Source organism: Suncus etruscus, chromosome 16, assembly GCF_024139225.1.
Source record: "Suncus etruscus isolate mSunEtr1 chromosome 16, mSunEtr1.pri.cur, whole genome shotgun sequence".
Lineage (NCBI taxonomy): Eukaryota > Metazoa > Chordata > Mammalia > Eulipotyphla > Soricidae > Suncus > Suncus etruscus.
This window is the reverse complement of record NC_064863.1, coordinates 15,181,873-15,190,172: the sequence shown is the minus strand read 5'-3', so window position 1 is coordinate 15,190,172 and position 8,300 is coordinate 15,181,873. Positions and strand designations below refer to the sequence as shown.

Below are 8,300 nucleotides of genomic sequence, written 5' to 3'. Positions count from 1 at the left end.
TTTATTCTTTTTCATTTTTCTTTTTTCCTCTTGCTCTTTCTTCATTCTTTCTTCCTTTGTTTTTTTCTTTCATTCTCTTTTTTCTTTCTCTTGCTCTTTCTTTCTTCTTCTTTTGCTTCCTCCTCTCTTTTCTTCCTTCCTTTCTCACTCTCTTCCTTCCTTCCTTCTTTCCTTCCTTCCTTCCTTCTTTCTTTCTTTCTTTTTCTCTTTTATTTATTTTTTGTCTCATTTTCTTTCTTTTTTCTTTTACTTTTTTCAAAATGTATTTATATATACAGAAATATTTTTATGATTTTGTTTATAGAAGTTTATGGAAAAAGGAACTTAAATACTTTAGACTCTATTATAGTGCCTGGTATAAGAATGCTTAAGAATTTTCAAGTTAAGTGTATCTGAATAAAGACACTAATGGTTATGTTTGAGAGAAGTTTATGAATAAATTTTGTTATATATATAAAACAAAGATTTAAAAAAGCTTATTGTTTTAAGAATATGTATGCACAATTTGATCTTTGATAGTGTTTTTCTTTTTTATTAATATCTTTATTTAAACACCTTGATTACAAATATGATTATAGTTGAGTTTCAGTCATGTAAAGAACACCTTCCTTCACCAGTACAACATTCCCATCACCAATGTCCTGAATCTCCCTTTTCCCCCATAGAGCTTCTGTACATTACAAAACTGTTCCTCCTTACTCAAGATCCCATGAGTCTTTCTTTTGGAACAAATGTGAACTGAGACATTGAGAAAAGCTTTGGATTATCCTAGCTGTAACTCAAACAGGATGAAATAAAAATCACATGTGATATGATCAGAAAGTACAGATCAATACTCAGATGGGTTTACAAACAAACCTTCATTTTATATGTATCTCTGACTGAAGCATCTTACTAGTAGAGAAACAAGAATGCAGTAGAGAGACTATCAAACTGTAAAATGAAAAATAAGTGTTTTAGGAAAATTTAAGAGAATTTATTGAACAAAAACAATTTAACATTTCTTATAAAATAAAAAGTGATAAAACTAAACTAAGTTAAATATACACTGGAATATTTTTATATAGAATATGTTTCTGGGCAAAGCAGTTGTGCATAATTTAGGACATTTTGCATGTGGCTTATTCATTTTTAACCCAAGGAACCCTATGATCATATCCCCATCAGAATGAAATTTTAGCTTAAATTCAAGAGTAAGCTCTGAGTACCATGAGATATGGTTCTAACCCAATGCAATAACAAAAGTAAATAAGTAAAAATATTTTGTAACCAAATATATGAAATAACAATGAGAGGTTTGTGTTCTTTTCTATTTTTGTGGGGGTGGGGGAATTACACAATGGTGCTCATGGGCTATTTTTGGTTGTCTGTGGTCAGGAGGGAATCATTGGGGTGTTCAGGGGACCAAATGTGGGACATATATTCAAATACCTCTATGCTTTATACATTACCTGTTAGATGATCACTCCAACTGATAGGCATTATAACATATGCAATTTTCTTTAATATTAGGATTAGATAAAAAAATTGAAAGACAAATAAATTGCTAACAGTAAGACTGTATTGTGGCAGGTAAAGGAAATTTGGAAATTTTTTTTTGAATTTTGCATTGCAAAATTTGGTATATTATTACTCATAACTATAAATATACCCTCCAAAAGTCTTAAAATATCATTACTAAGCTGTGGCTAATATGGCCATGGGATCTCCAACTGCATGCTAGAGCAAACTGGAGAGTCTTTGACAGAGCAGGTCACCAGTACTTGTAGCTGCCACTTCCTGTCCTATAAAATAAAAAAAATTAGTAAAATTAAAATGATTATCATTACTAAATTGGCATAAAAAGATATGATGTGTCAATAGGTGAAGAAGTTTTTCCAGGTAGAGGAAATGGTCATACTAAAGAACCAAACAATAGTAAGACAGGCCATTTTTAAAGGATTCTCTAGTTCAATATTAGTGTCCTCGTGGAAAGAAGTGAAAATGGAATCTTGAAGGTAAGTTAGAGGGCATTAATTACAAAAGTTCAGTGCCAAGGTGAAGAGTATAAATGCAACATAAATGGAAATGGAAATGAAAGAAAATGTGAAAATGCATTTTTCTGAGTTCTCTGAATTGTTCTAGAAAGTGGCTGAATGCAGGAAGAATTTTTGGAAGCTTTGACTTACAGCTCACTGTTTTAAAGTACTCAAAGTTGACTACTAGGACTTGTCACTAGTATGGGTTGAGGCAGTAGTATTATGGAGGGTGGGTTTATGGCCTATAAGGTCTGGGTTAATTCTGAGGGGTGTCAGAATTGACCTCAATTATATGACATAGTTTTTGTCACAGAATTATTATTTGAGAAAGTAAACATTGCACGTCTACTGACACTAGAGTGAGCCTGAAAGTAAAGGAACACTAGTAGTTAACTGAAAGTATAGGAAAACATGATTTTTCAAAACATCTTCCTCATGTCTCTTAAAAAAAGTGTTTAAAATGTAATAGGGAAAAATGAGATTATGTTGTATATTTATTCATTGTTATTCTCTAAATGTACTTCTCTTTCTGTTCCTAGGAAAAGGAAACTAGAACACTAGTTTGGTTTTATTTTGGTAAGTCTTGGGGGCCACCTTGGTCATGCTCAGGGCTTATTCCTGCTCTGTGTTCAAAGGGGCACCACCAAATTCAGTGCCTAGCATCAAATCTGGGAGTCAGCTGCATGCAAAGTATTAGGTAGTATATACTACTATTATACTAATATACTATTGTATATTGTACTATTGTATATTATATTAGTATAATATACTATTGTTTCCCCATTAAAGTAAACATGCCTCTTTCCTCTCTTGCCTATACCTACCTATGATGGGATAACCTATACCTAGACTTCACTTACTTTGGTATAGTCATGTGATATCCCTTGGCCAACAGTGTGAAAGGTTGTACTCGTTCCATGTTCAAGGCTATGAAATTTTATAAAAGTTAAGAATATATTATAAGAATTTATGTCTCCACCAATGATTTACAGTCCTTTACCACAGAATGAGCAAGTCCTATTTCAGATATATTTAACTTGTATAGTAAAGAAAAGGCCCAGAAGAGAACTGAAACTTGTTCCACCTATAACAGGAAATGGATCCTTAATTTTTCAAGCCACTAAAATTTCTGGAATTTTTATTACATAACCTACTTCAACCTGATGAATTAAAGTGAATTATCATGATTTATGTAAAAAGAAAGATATATATGTCTTTGTTCTTTCCTAAATTTCTATCTTGCTTTATGGAAGTCACTTCTGCCTGCAGCAACTTGCACGCAGGTCACACCAAACTGAATTGATTACTTGGAAAGTATATATCAAGTTGAAAAGCATGAGTTTATTATTTTCCTGTTTGGGGCATTTGGGGATAAATTTCAAACCATCTGAGCCTTCGCTTAAGTATCCATTTTGAAAAATGGTAATAATGCTACACACTTTCTAGAGTCACTTTGAAGCTAATGCTCTAATCTTTATTTTGCAGATAAGGCAACTATGCCTTAATTTCATAATGCTATTTAACTCGTTTTGATATCATAAACATAGCAACACATCATGAGGAAATGTGTTTTTCAGTTTACCTTATTTTATTACAAATAACATAAGACAATACATGAAATTTAAAGACTAGGCTACAGATTTTTGAGTTGGATAAATTACATCTAAATACATTCCTACTCTCAACTAGCAAAAAAAAAAATTAAGAGAAAACAAGATGCAGGTAAAATATTTGGCAGGTTTTTGTTATAGACTTCACAATTCTGTCTGGATGAAGTTATGATGGCGTTTGTAGCCAAGTAAATGGCTTCCACATTTGCTCAGATATGGATAATTTATTTAGATGGGTGTCAGAACTTTTATACAGTTTTCTCAAATCTTACTTCCTTTGGTAAAAACAGTGACTAATGATAAAATCTTTTGTTAGGTCAAAGCTTGCCATGTGGTAAGAATTAATTTCTACCCAGAACAGTGTCATTGTCAAGTCATTTTTAAGACTTATCACTGTTCACGAGGGCAAAGTTTGACTTCCTGAAAACCGTGTCAGAGGCTCACAATTGACTGAGTATGTAAGGTAGAACAATTTTTACAGAAGTGTATCTGGAATAAAACAGAATTATAAAGTGGACTGAAGTAAAAGTACAGACAAGCAGATCATAAAACTATATGAAATAGTATTATGAACAGTAAGGTGATAGAAAACCTTTATGGTTTAGCTCTGATAAATATCATAAATTGAAGATAATCTAATTAAAGATAAATCTACTCTAATGTAATTAATTAAATTATTGAAGCCATTTAGCAGTATTGTAATACAAATAAATGAATTCTTGTCATTGAATTAGTATATCCTTGTATTAGCATTAATTATATCATGATTGTTATACTTCGTAGACACACAGATGTGCCTTGATGTTTGTATTTATGCCTGGATATATACATATCTAGTCACTTATTTTTGTGAGATGTTCTATAAGATCATACAAATGCTTACTATGATCATTAATTTTTATATCTGAACAAATTTAGGTTAGAAAAATAGCTGGCTTTTCTAGAATTACTAGTCCAAAGTTACAAAACTAGAATTATGATAGACTACTTATCTAGAGTTTAATTTGAAGAAAATATAAGATCTATTTAAGTTTGTGTGAACATTAAGTCTTCATAAGGGAATACTTATAATTGTGAGGGTAGAGATTAGATATTAGCAGGCTGGTGGATATCATAGATCTATCATTACCTATAATGACATCTGCTACCTGTAATATTCTATGTCCTTGAGAGAAAAGAATGGTTCCTTTCTCATCCCTATTGAGGAAAATTAATAGGACTTTTTTTAAATGGTCTAAAAAGTGATAATGTGAAAAAATACAGCAGTTTCACAAACAATCAAATTATCACGATGCTGAAGATAAAATATATTGTTTCTTTATCCTTTATATATACCAAAAATTCTTTTAATTAAATAAAGAAAGAAAAAAAGCAATTCAATTTAAACAATTTTAGTATAACAAGACATATGTCATGCAACAAATGGAGAAGGAAGCTGTCAGAATATATTCTCCAACAATAAACCAAATCTTATAGAAAAAATTTTTATAGAAAATGACCCTTTATTTGACCCTATAAAATACAATTTATAATACAGTAGTGACTCAAAAACCTATATCCTATGTATTTTCTAATTCTATTGAAAAACATAGGGTGTAAAAATTGCTCTCTTTCCAATGAAAATTCTGTATAATGTAAGTAAAGGCAATTGTACAGAGCAAATTATCAAAGGACAAAGAATTTCAATTTGATGAATAGGGCCAGAGCATTTGCACAGTGGAGAGAGTGTTTACCTTGCACAGAGCTGAGTTGACCCCGGTTTGTTTCCCCAATCCCTGGCATCCTATATTGTCCCCTGACCACCACTAGGAGTAATTTCTGAGCACAGAGCCAGGAATAACACCTGAGCAACACCAGGTGTGGCTCCAAAACAAACAGAACTTATTTTAAAAATATTTAAGAAAACATTCTTTTCATTACATAGATGATTAATATTTGTCATATGATCAAAATCAGAACTAGAAAACTTGGAAATAATAATTTTATATCATAAAGAAAACATAGGAAGATTGAGGCTATCATTTAGGTTTTATTTTATTTTATTTTATTTAATTAAACCTAACAGTTTTATTTTTTGGTACTTGTAAGCAATGTAATTATCAAAGTTAAAACATAAAAATTTAAAAGATGATGGAAATTAATATTTGGACATTTGAAAGGCAATGGTCAGAATGCTATTTAATGTATTTAACTTTTAGCTTAATTGTATTATTGTTTTGATTACCATAACAAAATAAAGTTAAATAGGTGCTACATGCCTTTGCTCTTAAGAATTCCAAATTTCCTTGGGACAAGAGATATTGCAGAGTAAATACCATACCTATAACATGACCTACCTTAATTTGATTCCAAAAAATCACATATAAATCAAGGACTGCCAGGGGTAACCTCTAAGCATAGAGACAATAGTAAACCCTGGTCCAGGCCTGGTATAGCTCAAAAACAAACAAAAAATTATCTTTGAAATATTTTCAATAAAGTTTCCTCTAATGAACCTATGAAAGATATTCTCCTCCCATATGAAACACTTTTTTTTGTGTGTGTGTGTGTGTGTGGTTTTTGGGTCACACCCGGCAGTGCTCAGGGGTTATTCCTAGCTCCAGGCTCAGAAATTGCTCCTGGTGGGCACGGGGGGGGGGGGGGGGGGGGGACCATATGGGACACCAGGATTTGAACCGATGACCTCCTGCATGAAAGGCAACCGCCTTACCTCCATGCTATCTCTCCCGCCCCACTTTTTTTTTTTTTTAAACAGGATGGCTTTGGCTAAAATCCAGAATTCCAACCTGGACTTTCTTTCATAAGTGATCATTGACTCACTGTCTAACTTCTATGCTTGTCATCAGTTTTTCTGAATAATGGAATAATTGTTACATGTCAAAAATGAGTTAAGAGGATTAGTAAAAGTTGTAACATCACCCACTACTATCCAAAGCAAATACTTTAGATTTTTTTACCTTCATTTAAAAACATTTTCCTTTAAATTAATAATCAATTTTAATGCTATATATTGAAAAATATATATTGAAAAACCTGCTATATTATTAGTGTTGCTTTGCAACAAACTGCTCCAAAACTTACTTTTAAAAATGACTATTACACCTGGTGTTGACTCCATCTAGTAATGAATTTTGACTCAAGTAAGGGCCAGTGTGGGATTCATATTCAATGAAGACTAGGTAGAAAATAATTATTACAAATTCCAGACTGAATTTGTTAAGCTTCAGGAATCCTTAGTATTATCTTCCTTCTTCATTATTCTGGACTTGTTTCTAGTTGAATATAAGGCAGTTGAATTTTTTGAGTGCATAGGTAGTAACCTATCATATCATTTATAGATGACTTCTGGTATTGGTACTATCTCACTTTCAACTTACACCTAAAGGCAAGTTATACAGCATTTTAGACACTCTACAATAGGCTGAAAATACAAAAGCCTGAAACCAATAGAAAGGACAGAGAGGCTATCTTTAGAGGCATTGCTCCAGGCCATTTTAGATCTCTATATTGTGTTGCAAAGGTTTTCATAACAAATAACACATATAGTTGGCTTGAAAAGAGAACTCTATATTGTCAAATTTATGGAGGCTTGAGGTGAAAAGCAAGGTGTTAGGAGAGTGAGTTACTTCTCAAGGCTAAGAAAGATCAATTTGCTCCAAGCCTTTAGCTCAGGTCTGTTTTTTCTAGTAGTCCTTGGTGTTTGACTTGTGGAGACTATTAGTCTTCTCACTCATCCTCATGGGGCATTCTCTGTGTGCATATAAGACTCCATGTTTTCTTTTTTTTAAAGGACACTGGTCAAAGTGAATGAGAGCCAACCCCATGAGCTCATAACTACTGAGTTATCTGCAAAAAATTTACATTCAGAGGTGATGGGCCTTAGGATTTCAACATATCAATTTTAAAAAGATATATTTCCAGCCATAATAGTTTTAAGATTCGCTTAATAGATCACAGAGTGTTTATAGTTTCCTCTACATCTCTTTTACTTTCTATAACAGTGACTTTCATTTTTTTAATTTGTCTCAAATAGATCTCGAAGTTCTACAATTACTCTTGATACAGAGTGAGTATTTAATAACTATGCATTGAGTAGAAGATTACAATGATAAGTTGCCAATAAATTGCCTAATGCATAGCTATTATTTCTTATATTAATACCTACTTTCACAGTGTTCTCTGCAATCCTCAGAAAACATCTTTTAGTACATTTTAGAAAATATTCAAAACATCATACTGTGAAATTTAAAATGCTAAAATGTGGATATCTATATAAATGCATTGTTTAAAGTTCTGATAATTGTACTAATACTTAATGTTTGAGGAAGAATCCAAAAATTTTATATAAACATTGATTTTTTTTTATTTTTAACCTACATAAATTGTCACTGACAGATTCACCAAATACCAATTAAGATGTTTTTTGGTTATTTTCTAAATTTAAATGGATTTAAAAAATATGAAAATGAGATGTGCATATATATATATTTGATTTATTTATTTAAATATATTTATTTATATTTATGTTTTGTCCTATCCTTGGTCATGCTCAGGGCTTACTACTAGTTTGGTACTCAGACCATAGCTCATGGTGCCCATGGGAAGCAGATATTGTACTGGAAATTCTTCTTTTTTTTTTAATCCTTGATCTTTTTTTTCGTTTTGTTTGTTT

At 31.7% G+C, this 8,300-nt stretch overlaps 1 non-coding gene across 1 annotated transcript; it reads left to right on the top strand.

Moving 5' to 3' along the window:
• The first annotated feature begins 1,666 nt into the window (after window positions 1-1,666).
• Window positions 1,667-1,792, top strand: LOC126033259 (small nucleolar RNA SNORA44). The gene has a single exon (XR_007504370.1). It is a non-coding gene; the product is annotated as a small nucleolar RNA SNORA44 (small nucleolar RNA).
• The last annotated feature ends 6,508 nt before the right edge of the window (window positions 1,793-8,300 follow it).